Source organism: Medicago sativa, chromosome 3 (genome assembly GCF_051527215.1).
Source record: "Medicago sativa cultivar Bolivia chromosome 3, Bolivia_mono, whole genome shotgun sequence".
Taxonomy (NCBI): Eukaryota; Viridiplantae; Streptophyta; class Magnoliopsida; order Fabales; family Fabaceae; genus Medicago; species Medicago sativa.
The window spans coordinates 77557087-77580520 of NC_140751.1; the positions used below are offsets into that span (position 1 = coordinate 77557087).

Here is a 23434-nt window from a genome sequence, read left to right on the forward strand (position 1 = left end):
GAACTATAATTAATAAGATGTTTTAGTAAATGATACGTTTTAATGTTAAAATCACATTATTAATATTTCCTTATTAACCACGTAAAACTCAAATGGGAGGCCTATTGTGAGAGAGGGAGTATAATCGAGATACATCTCTAATTATTCTTATGTATATATATTCATACAAATGTTCATTTCATTTGTAGTAGATAAAAATAGTCCTTATTAAGACTCGGTCTATCTCTGAGCAAAAGCTAGCTTAGCAAAAATGAGGTTGTTGAGAGCCATTTTTGTATGGTGTATATGGTTTGGGATGTTTGAGCTATCATTTGGAGCAAAAGAAAGAAACTACAAGTTTGATGTTGAATACATATACAAAAAACCAGATTGCTTAGAGCAGTGGTGATGGGAATCAATGGTCAGTTTCCTGGCCCAACTATCAGAGCTGAAGTTGGTGACACCCTTATCATTAATGTTACCAACAATCTTTCTACAGAAGGAACTGTTATTCACTGGCATGGAATCAGACAGGTAAATTTTCTTTCTCTTGTTCTAGTGGTTTTAGTTATGGAGCATATTACCAGTCTAATTGTAATTAGCATTACATTTTTTAATTTGTTGTTGATTAATATATATAATAATGTTTGCAGCGTGGAACTCCTTGGGCTGATGGAACTGCTGCAATATCTCAGTGTGCTATAAATCCAGGAGAAACTTTTCAATACAAATTCGAAGTTGACAAGGTGATTAATGAATTTCCTCCTCTAGTGGCACTTCTTCATATACATGTTGATTTTCATATAAATGTTGATCTTTCTGTTTTCATATACATGTTGATTTTGATCACTTATTTGTGCACTAGTGGCACTTCTTCATATTTCTCTTTTGTTTCCGTGTGTATTTTTTATTTTTTTTCAAATTAATAGTTTCTAGCAATAACTCACATTGAGTTCAGATTAATAAGAAATTATGGATTTGAACCCACACCCTAACATATTAATGTTCCAGCCCATTTTTCATACAAACTGTACTAATCACGTAACCAACTGTGTGTTTAATTTAATATTGCTTTAACGGGTGGGTGTTTGATTATACTTACGGTGCAGCATGGTGCATATTTCTATCATGGACACTATGGTATGCAAAGAGCAGCAGGGTTGTATGGTTCTCTAATAGTAGATTTACCAAAGAGGCATAAAGAGCCATTTCATTATGATGGTGAGTTCAATCTGCTCCTCAGTGATCTATGGCACACAAGCTCACGTGAACAAGAGGTTGGCCTCTCTTCAGCTCCAATGAGATGGACCGGTGAACCACAGGTATACATTCAACTTTTCATATATACAAAAATATATCTTCAATATATATATATATATATATATATATATATATATATGGGTGCTGTTAACTTGCACCCACCTAAAAACACTAAGGTGCAAATTAACAAGTTGCACCTACTAGTTATTTACCAAAACACTCGTGTTTTTCTATTATAAACAAATATTATTTATGCTATTTACAAAAATGTCATTTTAATTAAAATAAAGTTTAATAGAGACAAAATGGTGTTTTAGTAAAGTACAAGTAGGTGCAACTTGTTAACTTGCACCTTAGTGTTTTTAGGTGGGTGCAAGTTAACAGCCCCCTATATATATATATATATATATATATATATATATATATATATATATATATATATATATATATATATATATATCCTTTCAAAATATATATATATATATATATATATATATATATAAACACACACATAAACACACAAAAAGTCTTTCAAAATATATATATCATGTTCATTCAATTTACACCAGTGGAAATTAGTTTTTTTGTCCAAATGAAAAGATGCGTTTTGCTAACTTAGACCATCATATTTTTCGTGAAAATCCATTCGTGATATCTAGCATTTTCCATCCAATAAAACAACTGAAATAAATAAATCACAACACATTTGACATACAAATAAAAAAAGAAGATTGGAAATTAATAGACTCGTAATCCTATTCACCCAAAGAGAAAAAATATTTACAATAAAAAAGACTCATATTACACATACCAGGAAAAAAAGATTTATTCCAGATTAGAATGATCAAAATTAATAAGCAAATACCACATGATAAAAACATACTCCCTCAGTTTCAAAATACATGTTCAATTTTTGCAATATGCACTATTCACTTGACTTACTTTGACCATACTTTTTAACTAATGTATAAATACAAATATTAGCATGTAAGATGTTGTTTGATTTGTCTCGACAAATATTTTCAAAATATTAAATTTTTATAATTTTTTACTTTAGATAATTAAAGATATTAACGGTCAAAATTGTACATTGACATATGTGAAGTGGTTGACTTGGACATGTATTTTGAAACGGAGGAAGTATAACATAATCTTTATTTTAAATATTTATAAAAAGAAGATTATTATTTGTTTTTATCATGTGGTATCTATATAATATAAATTTACGGCCGATTCCATAGCCCTTTATGGAAATGTTTTTTCTCCTCCTATTCTTATGACACGTGGCACTCTCATCCTATTCTTTTTTCAAATACTCTCACCACATTCATCCTCACAAAATACTCTCACCACATTCATCCTCACAAATTTGTATTTATTGTTTATGTAAAAAAGGAAGTTTTACAATTTCAAATTCTAATATGCTTCAAATTTCAAATCAAACATTTCCTATTCATTCAAAAAATACGAATTCCAAATTATTGTTGATTTATTTTGTGAAAACGTACGCTTTATATTTGTAAAAATAATTAAATGTTTTTTCTTTCTGCTAAACGTTTCGTATTTTAGAAATACAAATACAAAAGGAAGTTTTACAATTTCAAATTCTAATATGCTTTTTTTGAATAATCAAATAATTTAAATTAATATATTTGAATTCAGATATTAAAATAAAACAAGTAATATCTAATTAAAATACGATTAATGAAATAATTATTTAAATATCAAAGAGATGAAATAATTGATATATGTCAAATAATAAAAATATGATTTGATTTTTCAAAAAAAAAAATGATTTGATAAAAGGGTAACTTTTTAAAATAATTTAATTAGATTTGGTAGTAACCATTAATTTGTTATATAACTTAACTAGATACATTTTACTTGGTACCCAAAAAAATAATATTTGGTTATTTTGTTAAGGTCATGTATGATACAAATATTTACTAGACTAAAAAGTATACGTTATTTTTGTCAAAGGATAAATTCCACCACAATTAAATTTTTTAATAAAACGCCGATTACCGCAAAAAAAAAAGAGGACGTAAACCCCATGTTTTTCTTATTAGATATTTCTATTTTTGGTAGAATCATGTCATTTAATTTTGGTTGAAATACAAAAAGAAAAATATTAAATGCTATTAAATTGGTTCCTCTTTTTTTTTTTAACGTAAATTGATTCCTCTTTTTTTTTTGGCAATAATATAAATTGATTCTATTTAATTAATGGTCTTGCTAAAATAAACGTTGAACCTTCCCTAAAAAAATAAAGTAAGCCTTAAACCAAAAAAAAAAAAAAGAGGAATTGCTTAATAGCTAAAAAAATAATATTTCAAGACCTTTCCTCTAAAATCGCAAAAATCGTTGAACAAATTTCACCAAAATTTTTTTTAATGAATTTCGTTCAATGGTTCAATGTTTGTTTTATGAAAGAAAAAGAAAATCGGATACTTTATTTTAGGACAGAAAAAGATTGGAATTGGAGGTATTTAATTTGAATTGAAAACGTATCATTAGAGAATATCAAAAATATGATTTCAGTTGATTCTATTTAGTGGACCTGCTCTAAAAAAAATAAGCCTTAAACCAAAAAAAAAATCGGAATTGCTTAATAGATAAAAAAATATTATTTCAACACCTTTCCTCTAAAATCACAATGGCCAAACGAGATTATATCAATAAATTGGTAATGTTATTAAAAAAATCCCCAACATCATTCAATCAATGTGTATCTCTTCTATTAAAAAAAATATCGCAGGAATAATGCAAAAAAATATTACATATGTGTATCTCTACATTTTGTTATTAACACGGTTCAAATATAATTTGATTTTTCAAATCATTATTTTTTATTATTTTATATTAGTTTTTATTTTCATTCATAAGAATTTCAATTCACACGTTTTTCTTTGATAGTACACGTGACAACCTTATATTGAAAGCTGTATTTAATATTTTATACACATCAAAATGTTATTTGCTAAAATTCGGAGAAGTATTTAATGTACCAGAATGACAGCCGAAAATTTACATATGAAATTACTCTAATGAACCAGAAATTTTGGAGGAGTATTTAAACTTCTATTTTTATTCTTAAAAAAAAATATCCCCACTTTATTATATTTTCCAAGAATTTTTTTAAAAAAAAGTGTTCAGTATGAAAAAATAATGTTTTTATTTTGATATTAGAAATTTATATTTTATACACATTTAAATTTTAAAAAAAATGACATTTTCTGGGCGTTAATAATAATTGATTAAGACTTTGATGATAATTAATTGCATAAAGATTGATTTCAATTTTAGTTAAAAAAACAACCGTAAATATGGCTATAGTAAAAAAAGTCTTAACAAAAAAGCATAAATCACTCTCTCAAAAAAAAAACATAAATCATGGAACATACGTTATTCCAAGACTCTACTTTGTTTTTACAAGTATTTATATATTTTTATAAAAAAATAATTTGTTTTTATTGTGTACTCTTGATGTAGAAAAAAAATATGCGCTTTATAAAAAATAATTGTGCATTCTTCAAAAAAAAATTTACATATTTAATTAAATAATTATTCATTTGATTTTTTAACACATTTAAATTATAAGATTAAATCTAGATCGACACAGGGTTAAAAAAACGTACGTAAATAAAAAATCTTTATTATATGTTTTTCATTTTTCGCAATCAATATATTGTTATAATAAAAAAAATTGTGACTTTGATTATTTCAAATTAAAAGACTAATATATCATGAGTATGTGTATGAGTTTGTTTCAAAAATTAATGTATAATTTATTCCCAATTATTGCATCCATTAATCAATGGAATAATTTTTGTGGTTATTTGGTGTTTTTTGGCTATAAATATTGCTTTTGAAGCTCATGTTTTCCACACCATTTTTCAGATCATCTCTAATTTCATACAAGAATTTTAAAATAGTTTTCGAAATCCATCTTTCAATGTATTGATTTTTTTCTTATTTTCATAGATCTGTCTCCAAAAATTGATTCTATTTTTTATATTTTCCACGGGTACAACAATTAAACTTATTTCACTCTAATTTTCTTTCTTTCAGCTGAACATATGGAAATTCAGCATATGGAAACCTATTTCACCTTCTCTTTAGGTGTTCAAAATGTGGATCTCGAAGAACGAATTTGATGAAATATGATGCACACGATGACTACTTTTTTTTTAAAACTATTCATGCACTTAATTTTAGAGCTACGATTTGTATTGTTGATCGTATTTTACATTTCAAATAAGAATGTTTCTTTTGCTCACTGACTATGTTATGATTTTAATATTGATTAAAATCATATTGAATATTATAGATAGTTGTTGTTAACTTGCTTTGTGTAATTAGGAAATTAGAGTGGACACTATCCTTTTTTATTGATTTAATTTCTTTGATGAGTGTTGTATCATATATATGACTTTTTTTTCCTATTATCTTCATCCCTTTACCACAACAATGTTGCTAAAATTAAATATACAGATAAATATTGACACCTAAAAAGATGAATATAATATCCCTAAAAAAAAGAGATAAATATAGTAGGCCATCATGATAAAAAAAAACAAATTATATATAAATAAAAAAGGTTTTTTGAAGTAATATATGTAAAAAAAAGTTACTTTCTTAATTTCCGATAATCTAAACTCTCAAATAATAATTTTGAATGATAATGATTTTTTGTGCTGACCCTCCAGTTTCTATGGAAGGTCTATGATAGTATGGAGTTTGACATGAGTCTAAGTAAAATTTAACCAATAATGGTCTCACAATAATTTCAAAAATCAATTGACTCATTAAACAAAAGAAGCTATTGGCTTAAGACAAAACATAATTGCTATGAGCAGATCTTTTGAGCATTTAATTGCAGACACATATACTCAATAGATATTATATTTTTGGTATAATATCAAAGGAGTAATTCGCTTTTTATCATTTACAAATAAGGATTACGGATTCAATCTGACATGGTCCAATACATGGTAATATTTATAAGTTTTATACAAGTAAGTATAAAATGCCTAAAAAAAAAAAGCAAGAATAATTATTATTTTTTGATAATCATTAAGAATAATAAATGACAAATTTTATCAATTTTTTTAATAAAAAAACGAAAATAACTAAAGGATTCACATCTACCACTGCTTATAATGATTATTTTTTTTAGAAATATTCATAATGAACTTGTGGACAATTGTCATGTGTAGACATTCAAGGATTTATTAGTAAATCATATATATATATTGGCTACAATAATATGGTGTGTACCACTTTCTTATCGTGTTGTGTTGTTGGTGTAAATATTTATTCTTTGGAAAAGCATTTTAAGAATCTCAAGTTCTATATATGGTCTTCGTTGTTCACCATCAAACAATAAAGATTTGTTTTCAAACTGATGAAGAAATACAAATATTCAAAAGGACCATAAAAAAAAACAAATGGTATTAATGTAATAAAAATTTCTAAATCATTAATCACATTTTAATATTAATGAAGATATTCTCCTTAATGACTACTTTACTCCTATACATGTAATGAGAATCACATTATTTAAATAATTTAATTTTGTTTAAATCGATTTAATATCATTAATAAAATACCTTAGATATTTAATGGAGAAATAAAGGAGAATCACGTGATTTTAATGCATTAATCACATATAAACTGGTTTTAATCTTTACAGATATTCGACTTACTTGAGACATTTTTATCAGTGTTTTATTAAATAAATTTTATACAAACATAATTTTAAGTGTATATAAAAAATTATTGAATTTTGAGATATTTGACTTCGATAAGAAGTTCGTACGAGTGTTTAACAAATTTTATACCAATATAATTTTAAACATATATAAAAAAGTTTTTTTTTGAATGTATATATAAAAAAGTTTTAGAAATCTTAATTTTTTTTTTTACAAAAGAAATCTTAATTAAGAAACCCAAATATAAACATATATAAAGAGAAATGCTAGCTACTTATAGAAGTTTGTATGAGTGTTTAACAAATTTGGAACATATATGCTTATGAAAGTTATATTTTCTTATATTTATAGAGAATTAAATTTTTGCTTATATGCTTTAGCAAATTTAGGTCTGACTCTTAATGATTATACTAACTGCAATAGCATCTCTGCCCAAATTAGTGAGTATTCTGTTGGACACAAGTTTGGTTTATCAAACTTTAGATTCTTAAATTTTTGAGAGTTTTGGTTTGGTCTCTCCTCTTTTTCTATTGTATATATTTTTTATTTAATATATTTTGGTGAGGTGATACTCTAATTGCCCACTTTTGGTTTAAAAATAAAAATTATTGAAGACGGTATAAATCCCATTAATATTATTGATATACTAAATAACATATTCCATTTTTCAAACAATGAATAAAAAATACAGCCTAGCAAAACCAATGCAAATATTTTGCTACCACAATATAGCCTTTTAAAATTGGTCTTTCAACTATCAATGATAATTTTCGGTAAACCATCATACACATAAACGACCCATGGTTTGGGCAAAATGTATGTTATTTGTATCACATTCATTTTGAGGTGTAATATGGACCTCTAAAAATGATGTGTGGATAAAGAAGTTAGTACAAGAGAGTATGATTAGTTTTGGAACATGGAATATAGACACTCTTATAGAAAAATATATTGAAATAGTTGGTGCTATGACTAGAAGGAAGATTATTGTACGTGCATATAGGAAAATAAGTGGTTGGATTAAAGGGCGAAAAAATTAGATAGTTCAAGGTTTAAGAATTGGTACACTAACAAAGTTAGATCGAGAAATGAGGTAGACATTATAATGAATACAGAATCAAAGAAGGATATTGTATATGTAAAAAGGATAGGACATCATATCATATCTATACAATTTATAGTGTAACAGTACGTCTTTAGTGTTACAAGTTAGACAGACAAATAGGGTAGACATTATTGTTGGTGAGGAATGAAAGAAGAATATTATAGATGTGAAAAGGATAGGAGATCATATTCCTAAAATACATCTTTAATATCATGAAATTAAGTGGGTGGATGAAAGGGCGAAAGAATTAGATAGTTCAAGGTTTTAGAATTGGTACACTAATAAAGTTAGAACGAGAAATGAGGTAGACATCATAGTGAATACGGAATCAAAGAAGGATGTTGTATATGTAAAGAGGATAGGACATCATATCATAGTTATACAATTTATAGTGTAACAATACGTCTTTAGTGTTATAAGTTAGACCGACAAATAGGGTAGACATTATTGTTGATGAGGAATGAAAGAAGGATATTATAGATGTGAAAAGGATAGAAGATCATATCATATTCCTAAAAGTTATAGTGGAACAATACATCTTTAATATCATTAGTGCTTATGCACCCTGGGCAGGGTTAAAAAAAACTTTAAAAGTAAATTTTGGGATGATTTAGGAGGCTTAATTCTAAATATACCACTAGGAGAAAATATTTTTCTACGAGGGAACCTAAATGTGAATGTAGGGAGTGTTTTGAAGGCTTGAATAGGGGTATGATCTAAGGGAGATATATGCGGATGGTAAATTCATATACAAGGGTCGGGTGCAATAATCATGAGGCCGAGGTGTACACTAGGTTGCCTTAATCAAAGACCAAACCCATCAAAGTACCACGACAAACCGTGGTGCTGCCTACACGAGAGTACCCCTGTCTCACAACCTAATGCCCACAAATATCCTCTAAAAAATCGCAGCTGCACAGTAGCAAAGCTGCACTACAACAGGCTGAAATACCTACAACTAAAAAACAGAAAAGCCAAGCGGACGCAACAACAATTATGCACACACAAAAGCCTCCCAGCCAGCGGCTACATCACGTAATAGCAGCGCAGAACTGACACTAACACACCCACAAATAATGCAAACAACATAAGGTTAATGCATGACCTACTATCAACGCCACAAAACTGTTCTTTAATTGATTAATTTTTCACGTTATCTAGATTAGTGAGCATTCATGACATCTTTTTGTAGCAGTTTCTATATCTATTTATTTTCGCGTTAATTAGATAATGGCTTGGGAAATCCTTTACAAATAAGCTTATTTTTTTAGTTTGAGTTAAGCTGAAAGAAGCTTTTTTCGATTAAGAATTGAGTCGTAACTTTAATATCATTTTTTCCGTTGCATTGCATATATTCTCTTACTATCGTTTTTAGTTTTTATGACAAAGACAGAAGTGAAAATAGACATGTTTCAAGACATAATGATATTTTTTTTAAGGCCAGAACATGCTGCAATTGTCATTGATGAGAATTAGAACAAATGGCGTGTCATTATGCAACTTTAAAAGGAAAAGCTGCACTTAAAATGCATTAAGAGGTAACATAAAACTTCAAAGTAAAAACATGTCTCCACTGAGATATGCTTTGTTAGTGTTGTCTCCACTGCACTTCTCTTTGCGTACTCCTTTGTTGTTATTTTTGAAGCAACACAAGTCAAATACTGCTTGGAATTCTGGGATGACGAGTTTAGCATCAGGGTGCAAATGACATGGACGAGGCAATTATAGTAAAGAACAAACCAAGAGTTACTAACTCTACGATACCATTCAGCATTTTCTACATTTTTTAAGCTGATATGTTTAAATATAAAGAATTCTCATATAAAGCTAATATTTTATCTTTCTCTTCAACGTGCACACATATGCATGCAAAGGTGTTAATATTAATTTCGGGACTTTACATTTAATATGCAGATCTGCGTATCAGTGACGATGACTTGAAGAAACTGTGTTTGATTGAAATTGAAATGCTGCTTCAGGAAAACGGACGGTCTCTTATTGACTTCAAATCTATGCCCAGGCCAAATGCAGCAGATATGCCAACTTTCACAAACAAGCTTATCGTTGATGAGCTAAATGACAACAAAGATGAACTGGATAAGACACACGCTGATGTTGACTGATGAACAAAGATGTGTGCATGACAAGATCATGGAGTCCGTTGGTTCTGACGACAGTGGTTTCTTTTTCTTATATGGTTACGGTGGTACTTGAAAAACCTTTATATGTAAAACATTATCAGATGCTGTTAGATCGAAGGGGTTAATTGTATTGAATGTTGTATCCAGCGGTATAGCGGCTTTTCTATTACCAGGTGGAAGAACCGCGCACTCGACGCTGACAGTCTCTATTGAGATTAATGAGGCATCATCGCTTACGATGGAAAAGGATAGTCCTAGGGCCGACCTGGTGTGCGCTGCAAAGTTGATAATTTGGGATGAGACTCCAATGATGCACCGATGGTGCTTTGAGGCAGTTGACCGATCAATGTGTGATGTCCAAGAATGATCCCCTAAACGAGTTTAGACCTTTTGGTGGAATGACAGTAGTTTTAGGTGGTGATTTCAGGCAGATATTATCTGTTGTCCAAAAAGGAACGAGGCAGGATATTGTTGATGTCTCAATCAATTCATCAAAGATATGAGCTTATTGTAATTTGTTGAGGCTTACTGTTAATATGAGATTGGGTGCATCTTTGGTACCTGCAGAGCATGCAGAGCAGGAAGAAATTCCTAATTTTGGCAAGTGGATACTCTCAACTGGAGACGACAATGACGCTTCGGATGAGAATGGTGAAATGAAGGTAGAAATTTCTGAATATTTGCTCATATCGGACACAACAAATCCGTTGATGTCAATTATAAACTTTGTGTATCCTGATTTGAATTATAACATTGGTGACCAGCTATTTTTCCAAGAAAGGGGAATACTCGCACCAACGCTTGATTCAGTTGAGCATGTTAAAGAATATATGATGTCGCTGATTCTAAGTGAAGAGAAAGAGTATTTAAGCTCTGATTCTGTTTGTCGATCGTGTGAAAATTATGATGTCCAAAACGAGTATTTCACAACAGAATTTCTTAATGGTATTAAGAGCTCTGGAATTCCAAATCACCGGTTGAAACTAAGGGTGGGATGTCCGGCTATGCTGATGAGAAACATCGATCAGGCCAATGGACTGTGTAATGGTATGAGGCTGACAGTTACACATCTAGGGAAGAGCACGGTAGTTGCTACTGTAATTACAGGAGAAAGGGCAGGTACCAGGGTATTCATTCCCAGGATGAATCTTATTCCGAGTGATCCAGAACTACCCTTCAAATTCAGACGCATGCAATTTTCATTGACGCTTTATTTTGTGATGACAATAAATAAAAGTCAGGGTCAATCTTTATCTCGAGTGGGAGTTTATCTTCCTAAGCCCGTGTTCACGCATGGACAACTCTATGTCGTTGTCTCTCGAGTTACTTCTAGAAAAGGTTTGAAGCTGCTCATCTTGGATGAAGATAATAATGTTTGCAAGGAAACCAAAAATGTTGTGTATCGTTAAGTTTTTCAAAAAGTATGATCATTGACTATGTTTTAGAATTGTTGTTGCTATAATTTAAAAAACTAAAGTTACGTATTGTTTGGAAGTCGTTTTTCTTTTTTAATTTCTTTGTAAGGCGTATTGGTAGACATGGCAACAAACCCCGCCCCCGCCCCCGCCCCGAATTTAACGGGGAAAAGCCGATTTAACCGGGTGCGGGTACGGGTGTGGGGGAAATTTGGAGTTTTAGTACGGGGGCGGGTGCGGGGTATGCTTACTCCCGCCCCGCCCCGCACCCACACCCGCCCCGCACCCGTTTTTTAAAATTTTTTTTCTTAAATTTTATAATCTTATTTCCATAAGTACCAACCTATTTTAATATAATATTACTCTTTAGAAACATATTTATTATAATTATTTTGCTCTTTTGAAAAAAGTTTATTAGATAAATAATTATTAATATAATTATTGTGTTTTTGTTGCTATGAAAAAATGAAAAAATATGCATTTTTTAAATATTTTATAAAAAATAAAGTTTTCGCCGGTGGGGGTGGGGACGGAGCCGGGAGTTGAGGGCGGGGTTGGGTGTTCAATTTATACCCCTGATATGGTTTGGGGACGGAGGCGGGGGCGGGTACGGGTGCATGGAAGCGGGGGCGGGGACGGGGATTCTCAAACCCGCCCCCGGTCCGCCCCGTTGCCATGTCTACATATTGGTCATTACAGGACATGCAATTTCTATATAAGCAGATCCTCCTGCCATTGACTTTTAATTGATGCACTTTTCAGGTATAACAGTACGTAGAACTTTTTTTTTACATCGTTGTTACCCCAAAATACAAATTTACATTAGACCATTGGTTTTGTAAAAAATAAAAACAAATAACAATCGACGTTTCTGTAGCCCAAACTATATTTAGACACACCCATAAAAAATTTAACGTTTGCATTCACAGGCTATGGGTATACATCTGACACTGACTATTATATAAAAAAAATATAATATTTTTAGTTTTTATGATTAATAAAATATATTATGTCAACAAATAATAATATACAGTACGTCGACGTATTTTTGCATAAATATTACATATGCTAAGTTTAACAATGAGTACATCTTATACTACAAATAATTAGTATAAGTATAAATCCAAATACTTTAATCGTTATGTGCAATGTTTAGATATTTCAAAATATATACAAAATTAACAACATTAAGATGATATTTTTTTCCATATCAAATTTAAATTATAACCACATTTATAATTTTAAGATAACATAATATAAAATCTATACATTTGATCAAAAAAGTTTTTTATTTCCCGTGCTTGGCACGGGTCACTATACTAGTTTGCTTATTAATTATGATCACTCTCATATGAAATTAGTCTTTCTTTTTTGTTAAGTGGAATGATTCTTTTTTCTGTGTGAATATTTTTTCTTTGGGTCAATGGGGATGTGTTTTTATTAGTTCCCAATTTCCTATTCCTATTTTTATGTCACATTTTTTTAAATAAATTATTCTTTTATGTCACATGTGTGTGAGTTGTTTGTTTCAATTATTTTATTGGGTTTACAGATCAAATGCATAATATGATAAAAGGAAAACACAAATAAATGTGGATATGGTGCATATGTCACAAATAAAAAGTACCATTGGCGATGATGAAAAGTATTATCAATATTAAAAGAGTAAATTACACTCTCCTCCCCTCTAAGATGCTTGATTTACACTCTCCTCCCCTCTTATGTTAAAATATACAATCCCCCCCCCCCCCCTCCTATTCAAAATATATTAGAAAATTTTTCACCCCCCTCCCCTAAGAGAATCTTGAATTACATTATCCTCCCCTCTTATGTTAAAATCTACACTTTACTCCCTCAATATTTTTTTATTTCTAATAATCTAGCAAAAATAATAATAATCTAACACAATTCAAAAAAAATTGTATTACGGATCTATTTTAATATAATAAAAAATTGAATACATATTTTTCGCTATTTTTTATTCACAATTTCATTAATATGTAGTTTTAAACCCTATTATAAAATATGAAACAACCCAAAATAAAATTAAAATATGTAAAAATTTACTAAAGACAATAAAATAGGGTTATTTAAAAGTTAATTTTATACTCTAAATTATTAGGGCTAGGGTTTCTGCCGTCTCTGTAATTCTGATCACGTTCTTCCTGTGCCCTAGCTCCGGTGTGGTTCTCCTGCTCCAGCCATGTTTGATTGGCAGGCGGAGCTGGCATCGTCGCCCATCAAGCTGGGGATTCCTGCTATTCCTGTGCCTCCACCTGTGACGCGCACTGCCCCTCCTACTGCTCCGCAAGTTGTAGCTGCACTAAAACCCTCTTTTGCTCAGGCCCTTCAGGGTAAATCCGCTCTCTCGGACCCTCTTCCGGTTCCCTCAATTCGTGGTGATATGCTCTCCGTTAAAATTACTGATGATGTCTATGCTCGCGGACTGGATTTTTGCAAAACAAACCTCAGAGGTAGGTTAGTGTTCAATAAAGGAGATAAGCCTCTCTCCTCTAAGGATCTAGCTGACAGATTACAGAAAGTGTGGAAAGTTAAAGGACCATGGCATCTAACATCTCTTGGTCGTGGCTTTTATGAGTTTTTCTTTAATTCACAAGATGACATGAAAACTGTATGGGCAGCAGGCACGGTGAGTTTAAAGCCAGGACTTCTACGCTTATTTGATTGGAAAAAAGACTTTAACATGCATACGCACCGCCAAACTCACACTCAGGTTTGGGTACGCCTATGGGAATTACCGCAAGAGTATTGGATGGAGAGGACTTTGTATGAGATCGCCGGGGCGGTTGGTACTCCGTTACTCATTGACAATGTGACGCGTAACAGACTATATGGCCATTATGCACGCATTCTTGTTGACCTAGATCTCTCGAAGGATTTGTTTTATGAAATTATGGTGGAACGTGAAGGCTTTGCGTTTCCATTGGCTATAGAGTATGAGGGGCTGCCTGATTTTTGCAAACATTGTTCAAGCATTGGTCATGATGTATCTAAGTGCCGTTGGTTGCATCCTAGGAAGGATGATTCTAGCAATAATGACAAGGAAAGAGTTATTGTTCGCAAAGGGAAAGAGCAAGTTCCGACGAAAACAAATGCCTGGATACCATTGAAGGACAATCCCTCGGGCACTGGTTCTTCCAAAGCCTTTGAAGCCCCTCCAGTGCTTGAAACCCCTCCAGTGCAACAGTTGGTGACTCATTCTTTACCTGAACAGGCTGCGCAAAAGGTGACAGTTGAGGTGCCACAGAGACTACCTTCAGTGGAGCCTATTTTGACATTGGTGACAGTAGAATCACAAGAGCCGGTGATACTTCCTCAAAGGAACAGCCCTGCCCAGGTTGGTGATGTTACGCAATCTCCGGTTGCTGCAGATTCCTCTTTGCTGCATGTTGAGGTAGAGGAGGAGCAGATGGGCAATGCTGTAGAGACAGGCTCTCTAGACACTCATGCTGCCACTGATGTTGTTGATACTACGGACAGGGAGGTCGCTCCACCTGAACAAATGGCTGATGTATTTGATGCGGATATGGAGGGTGGAAACATGCCGGTAATTGTCCGAGAGGAGGGAATGACACATTCAAATGCTCGTATCCAACATGACCTTGATCTATGGCAGAAAATTAAGGAGTATGATAGGCGTGCAGCAGAGACTCCTTTTGTTCCGGTGCTATCTAAAAAACAGCAGCAAATGTTAAAGAAACATAAGTTCGATGGTAAGGCGCCTTACAAAACCCGCTCCACGGGGCAGTCCTCTCCTCCTTCTCAATGAATATATTCTTCTGGAATTTACGCGGTATTGGTAATGTTGATACCCGTATTACTCTAAGGAATTTATTTTTAACGCATAAGCCTTTACTTTTGTTTATTGCGGAGCCAATGATTGATGTTTCCTACATTCCGACTTGGTATTGGCATAGTATTGGTGTGGTGAAATTCTGTGTTAATGATCGAGAATCTTTGTTACCAAATCTTTGGGCGTTGTGTACAAAGTTATTGGTATGAGGAACTTTAATCTTTGTATGAGAATCTCTGTTACCAATTTGAAGTTGCATGCCGTGTTGCAGGCTACAGAGAACCTTAGTGATCAGTATGTTATTGGTATTGTGTACAAAGTTTTACTTAGTCAACAGGTTTTTGCTATGAGGAACTTTAATTTCACAAGGAACAGGCAGAAGCTACTACTTATGATGTGCAAAGAGATTGCAGTATCGGGAAGTAGAGGTGTCAATATTACGTGGCCTTGAAATTTTGGCCCCAGCCCACATAGTAATGGGGCTTAAAAATCCACAAGATTAAAAGGCCCACCTTCATGCAAGCCCACAAATCAAAAGCCCCCAAGGCCCCAAAGCCCCAAAATTTCTATAAACATTTTCCTTTAAAGTTTTTTTAAAACAGCTTATTTATGCAAAACAACTTATTCAAAACAACTTATTTATGCAAAACAGCTTATTCGAAACAACTTATTTATACAAAACAACTTATTTGTGCAAAACAGCTTATTCAAAACAACTTATTTATACAAAACAACTTATTTGTGCAAAACAGCTTATTCAAAACAACTTATTTATACAAAACAACTTATTTGTGCAAAACAGCTTATTCAAAACAACTTATTTATACAAAACAGCTTATTTGTGCAAAACAGCTTATTCAAAACAACTTATTTATAAAAAACAACTTATTTGTGCAAAACAGCTTATTCAAAACAACTTATTTATGCAAAACAGCTTATTCGAAACAACTTATTATACAAAACAGCTTATTTGTGCAAAACAGCTTATTCAAAACAACTTATTTATAGAAAACAACTTATTTATGCAAAACAGCTTATTCAAAACAGCTTATCTATGCAAAACAGCTTATTCGAAACAACTTATTTATACAAAACAACTTATTTGTGCAAAACAGCTTATTCAAAACAACTTATTTATACAAAACAACTTATTTGTGCAAAACAGCTTATTCAAAACAACTTATTTATACAAAACAACTTATTTGTGCAAAACAGCTTATTCAAAACAACTTATTTATACAAAACAGCTTATTTGTGCAAAACAGCTTATTCAAAACAACTTATTTATAAAAAACAACTTATTTGTGCAAAACAGCTTATTCAAAACAACTTATTTATGCAAAACAGCTTATTCGAAACAACTTATTATACAAAACAGCTTATTTGTGCAAAACAGCTTATTCAAAACAGCTTATCTATCCAAAACAGCTTATTCGAAACAACTTATTTATACAAAACAGCTTATTTGTGCAAAACAGCTTATTCAAAACAACTTATTTATGCAAAACAGCTTATTCAAAACAACTTATTTATACAAAACAGCTTATTTGTGCAAAACAGCTTATTCAAAACAACTTATATATACAAAACAACTTATTTGTGCAAAACAGCTTATTCAAAACAGCTTATCTATGCAAAACAGCTTATTCGAAACAACTTATTTATACAAAACAGCTTATTTGTGCAAAACAGCTTATTCAAAACAGCTTATTTATGCAAAACAGCTTATTCAAAACAACTTATTTATACAAAACAGCTTATTTGTGCAAAACAGCTTATTCAAAACAACTTATTTATACAAAACAACTTATTTATGCAAAACAGCTTATTCGAAACAACTTATTTATACAAAACACCTTATTTGTGCAAAACAGCTTATTCAAAACAACTTATTGATACAAAACAACTTATTTGTGCAAAACAGCTTATTCAAAACAGCTTATTTATACAAAACAGCTTATTTGTGCAAAACAGCTTATTCAAAACAACTTATATATACAAAACAACTTATTTGTGCAAAACAGCTTATTCAAAACAGCTTATCTATGCAAAACAGCTTATTCGAAACAACTTATTTATACAAAACACCTTATTTGTGCAAAACAGCTTATTCAAAACAGCTTATTTATGCAAAACAGCTTATTCAAAACAACTTATTTATACAAAACAGCTTATTTGTGCAAAACAGCTTATTCAAAACAACTTATTTATAGAAAACAACTTATTTGTGCAAAACAGCTTATTCAAAACAACTTATTGATACAAAACAACTTATTTGTGCAAAACAGCTTATTCAAAACAGCTTATTTATGCAAAACAGCTTATACAAAACAACTTATTTATGCAAAACAGCTTATTTATGCAAAACAGCTTATTTGTGCAAAACAGCTTATTTATGCAAAACAACTTATTTATGCAAAACAGCTTATTTATGCAAAAACAGCTTATTCAAAACAGCTTATTTCTGCAAAACAACATATTTATGCAAAACAACTTATTCAAAATAGCTTATTTATGCAAAACAGGTTATTCGAAACAACTTATTTATACAAAATAAGCTGTTTTGCACAAATAAGTTGTATTGAATAAGCTGTTTTGCACAAATAAGCTGTTTTGTATAAATAAGTTGTTTCGAATAAGCTGTTTTGCATAGATAAGCTGTTTTGAATAAGCTGTTTTGCACAAATAAGTTGTTTTGTATATATAAGTTGTTTTGAATAAGCTGTTTTGCACAAATAAGCTGTTTTGTATAAATAAGTTGTTTCGAATAAGCTGTTTTGCATAGATAAGCTGTTTTGAATAAGCTGTTTTGCACAAATAAGTTGTTTTGTATATATAAGTTGTTTTGAATAAGCTGTTTTGCACAAATAAGCTGTTTTGTATAAGCTGTTTTGCACAAATAAGCTGTTTTGTATAAATAAGTTGTTTCGAATAAGCTGTTTTGGATAGATAAGCTGTTTTGAATAAGCTGTTTTGCACAAATAAGTTGTTTTGTATCAATAAGTTGTTTTGAATAAGCTGTTTTGCACAAATAAGTTGTTTTCTATAAATAAGTTGTTTTGAATAAGCTGTTTTGCACAAATAAGCTGTTTTGTATAATAAGTTGTTTCGAATAAGCTGTTTTGCATAAATAAGTTGTTTTGAATAAGCTGTTTTGCACAAATAAGTTGTTTTTTATAAATAAGTTGTTTCGAATAAGCTGTTTTGAATAAGCTGTTTTGCATAAATAAGTTGTTTTCTATAAATAAGTTGTTTTGAATAAGCTGTTTTGCACAAATAAGCTGTTTTGTATAAATAAGTTGTTTCGAATAAGCTGTTTTGCATAGATAAGCTGTTTTGAATAAGCTGTTTTGCATAAATAAGTTGTTTTGTATAAATAAGTTGTTTTGAATAAGCTGTTTTGCACAAATAAGCTGTTTTGTATAAATAAGTTGTTTCGAATAAGCTGTTTTGCATAGATAAGCTGTTTTGCATAGATAAGCTGTTTTGTATAAATAAGTTGTTTTGAATAAGCTGTTTTGCATAAATAAGCTGTTTTGAATAAGCTGTTTTGCACAAATAAGTTGTTTTGTATAAATAAGTTGTTTCGAATAAGTTGTTTTGCATAAATAAGCTGTTTTGTATAAATAAGTTGTTTCGAATAAGTTGTTTTGAATAAGTTGTTTTTTAAAATAAGATCGTAATAATCTGTTAAGAAAAAAAATTATAGTATGGGGCTTTATTAGGCCCACAAATAAATAGATTTTAGAGTGGGCTTGGCCCCAAATAATTCTTTTCAACTAGGGGCTTTAATTTAGTGGGCTTGGTGGGGGCTTTTTTAAGTGGGCTTTGAAATTTGGGGCTCTATTGACACCTCTATCGGGAAGAGCATGCATCGAAACATAATCAACTACATATACTACTGGATTGGAGAGGACCATGGTTTAGTCTTGTATGAATTCATGGAAAGAAGCCTTCATGATATTTTACATGAATCACCCTTAACGTGGATTGTCAGGTTTAACATAGCTCCAAAAAATATTCTTATTGATGACAATATGGAGCCAATTATAGCTGATTTTGGTACTGCTCTATTTAGGATTGCTATAAAAAAATGATTTATGTCTCATAAGCCATTGCTAATTCCGGAGCCGATGGTTTATTTTGAACATGTTCCCTAGTGGTATTGGGAAAGTATTGGGGTGTCAAAATATTGTATAAATGATAGAGAGTCTTGATGTTCAGGGTTCAGTTTGGTTTGAAATGCTTCCGACAGAGTTGCATATAGATTTCTTTCGAGATAGCGTTGGTTTGCCTAATTGCAGATTTTTTTAGTCTGTGGTAGTTTTTTTTTTTTTTTTTTTTTTTTTTTTTTAGCAATTTTCTGTTTGTTTTTCTTCTGAGGGTTTTGGCCTAGTCCCCCCTCTTCTTGTATATATTTTTCCTTTTTTTAATAAAATTTTAGAGTTTGGCGGCATAGGACGGAGGTTTCCCGGGATGCCAACCTAGTTGGGATGTCGGTGTTTCCTCCCGATGTCGGTCCTTACTCCTTGCTTAAAAAAAAAAAAAAAATACTCTAAATTATAAAATCAATAGCAAAATATTTAAATTTAATTATCATCGACATTTAAATTATAAAGAAATGAATTATGTTTTCTTAAATGGTGGTTCAAAATTAAAATACATCATAAAAATATTTATTTATTTTAAATAGATTAAAGTGTAAAACATATTTAATTATTAAGGAAGGGGGTTGTAATTCAAACATCTTATAAGGGAGGGGAGTATAAATTTTACTTTGCAAGGAAGGGGAGTGTATCAAGGAAAGGGAGTGTATATTTTAACATAAGAGGGGGATAGGAGTTTAATTCAAGCATCTTTGAGGGGAAGAGAGTGTAATTAACTCATATTAAAACGGTTAATAGTAGACATTTACCAATTTTAGTACAGTGAATTGGTGATCCCTTCTAGACATAGAATCCTTTATTTTTGGACTCAGTTAGATAGAATTACAGCACTCCTTATACTAAGTATATTATAAAAGGGGAATTAGTCACATGAATAAATTTACAAGTGATACCCACAAACTAATTTTTATTCCACTAGCAAGTTAGTTTATGTTGCCAATTTTTATTGGTGGTTGAATAAATTCTCTACAATTCTTCAAATGTAGTATAGAGAAAACCATTATAAAAACGCATAGTTAATTTTATTTTTGAGAACATTTTTAACCTATCACACACTATGGTAATTAACTTTTTCAGACACTGCTCATCAATGGACGAGGACAATTCAATTGTTCCCTGGCAGCTAAATTTGTGAAGACCACCCTACCCCAATGTAATTTCAAAGGTGATGAAGAATGTGCACCATATATTCTTCAAGTGAAGCCAAAAAAGACTTACAGAGTAAGGATTGCGAGTACAACGTCATTAGCTTCTCTCAACATGGCCATTTCAGTAAGTTTTTGATCTATTTCTAGTTATGACCATCTTTGTCGAAAAAAAAATATCATTTCATTGTTCGCACTTCCCGGAGATTTACATATTACTATAAGTTTAATTCACCAAAAACGAATGGAATAATTTAGGTAACGGTGAAAGTTAGAGTTATTAAAAAAAAAAAAAGGTGTGAAAGGTATGTAGCTTAAGAAAGACTTGACTAATAGGCCAAGTAGAAGATCACACTCTCATCATCATTTAATTAGTTTCATCGTTAATTTCGCCATGGATCAGATCATTCTTCAATTAACAATGCCCCATAATTTGTCTATGCTGCAGAATCACAAACTTGTTGTAGTAGAAGCAGATGGAAACTACGTGCACCCATTCGCAGTCGATGACATTGATATCTACTCAGGTGAAACCTACTCAGTACTCATTAAAACAAACCAAGACCCCTCAAAAAACTACTGGATTGCAATTGGTGTTAGAGGTAGAAAGCCAAAAACACCACAAGCCCTAACAATCCTTAACTACAAAACAATCTCTGACTCAATCGGTGTTAGAGGTAGAAAACCAAACACGCCACAAGGTTTAACAAACCTTAACAAAACAAGCTCTGTCTTTTCTGTTATCCCAAACTCACCACCACCAATCACTCCATTATGGAATGATACCAAACATAGCAAAGCATTCACAAAACAAATCATTTCCAAAATGGGAACTCCACAGCCACCAAAATTCTCACACCGCAGGATTCTTCTCCTCAACACACAAAACCTAATCGGTAGTTTCACGAAATGGGCTATTAACAATGTTTCATTAACATTGCCAACAACACCTTACTTAGGATCAATCAAATATAAACTAAACAATACATTTGATAAAAATCCACCACCAGAGACATTTCCAAAGGATTATGACATATTTAAAAATCCAGTTAATCCAAATACAACTACCGGTAACGGTGTTTACATGTTTAATAAAGATGAGATTGTTGATGTGATACTACAGAATGCAAACCAGTTACATGGGAATGGTAGTGAAATTCATCCATGGCATTTGCATGGACATGATTTTTGGGTTTTGGGATATGGAGAAGGGAAATTCAAACCAAGTGATGCGAAAAGTTTCAATTTGACACGTGCACCTTTAAGGAACACCGTGGTTGTATTTCCATATGGTTGGACTGCATTAAGGTTCAAGGCAGATAATCCTGGTGTTTGGGCGTTTCATTGTCACATTGAACAACATTTGCATATGGGAATGGGTGTTATTTTTGCTGAGGGTGTTCACAAAATTAGGAAAGTACCTACAGAAGCTCTTACTTGTGGTGCTACAGCCAAGATGTTCCTAAACGACACCCTTCATTGAGACTAGTTACTCATGTCAAACCTTAATTTCCTAAGAGTGTTTTTATTTCTTTCTTCTCTTAGTTATCATCAATTTTTGGTGATCTGATTGGTGTTTGCACCACCGCATATCATGTTGGTTGTCATACTTTTTGTGTGTTGGTTTTCGGTGGGCCGGTTAATTTTGCTTCGAGATCGGGAGTTGGTGTCTAGCTGCAATTTTGTTTGGCGTCATTTGGTATTTCTCTGATGTACCGAGGGTGAGGGGTGCCCTTATGTTTTGGTCTTAAAGTCTGGTGGACCAATCACTTTTGATTCGAGATCGGGAGTCGGTTCTTTGGATCAAGATTGGTTTTGGGCTTTTTTATGGTTTCCTTCGATGGGTCGGAGGTCGCGAGGTGGTGGAAGCTGATTGATACTTAGATAGAAGCTTTTCGATGTGGCTCAGCTTTGGTGTTCATGTCTGTAATTTTATAGAGGGGTTTTTTTCTTTAGGGGTGAGTAGTGACGACGGGTGGCGTTGGATATCGTTTTTTTAGTGGTTGTTTTCTTGAAGGAGTATGTTTTTAGGTGGTGACTTGTATTTTGGTGGGTGTCGTCCTCTTGGGTGTTTTTAGGGTGTTTATTTTAGGATGTTCCGTCCATATACGGTGTCTTTTGTTTGTATTCTCAATTTCACCGGTCTCTGTTCGTCTTGAGCAAAGATTTGGTCGTTTGATAAAATTTGCTGTTTCAAAAAGATAATACTGATTTTCTCACACTAACTTTGTTTTTTCACTAACCTTTGAAATATTTTTTTACTTCTAATGACTCATACCTTTGAAATATTTTTTTACTTCTAATGACTCATAAAATGTAGTTGGTATTTGCGAAACAAAAAAGTTTGAGGTTTCTAGAAAGAAAGAAAAAAATTAAAGGGGGTAATGGGTATTTTGAAATTTTTACAATAAGTGTGGGTATAAAGACCAATTTAGAGGTATCCAAAAGAACTTACTACGTCATATCCATTTCGGCCCAGCTAAATTGTTTGATGACTAAAATTAAGAAAGTTTCTTCTCAATTTCCCATATAACCTTACTCATCTTCTTCCTCAACCCTAAATCATAAGCTTGGACAGATGCTCTTGCTTCACATGTGGAAGTGATGATCTTGCTCTTACACATGGGAAAATAGCTTTTTATTCTTTCGATGTCCATCATTTGAATATACAACTTCACCTCCCATCATTTTTCTA

At 31.6% G+C, this 23434-nt stretch overlaps 1 pseudogene across 1 annotated transcript; it reads left to right on the forward strand.

Annotated features, from left to right (window-relative positions):
* Positions 1 to 229: 229 nt before the first annotated feature.
* Positions 230 to 22960, forward strand: LOC146940431 (L-ascorbate oxidase-like; annotated as a pseudogene). The gene is made up of 5 exons (XR_015032015.1): positions 230 to 513; positions 633 to 725; positions 1089 to 1301; positions 20672 to 20866; positions 21188 to 22960. The product of XR_015032015.1 is annotated as an L-ascorbate oxidase-like (transcript).
* Positions 22961 to 23434: the final 474 nt, after the last annotated feature.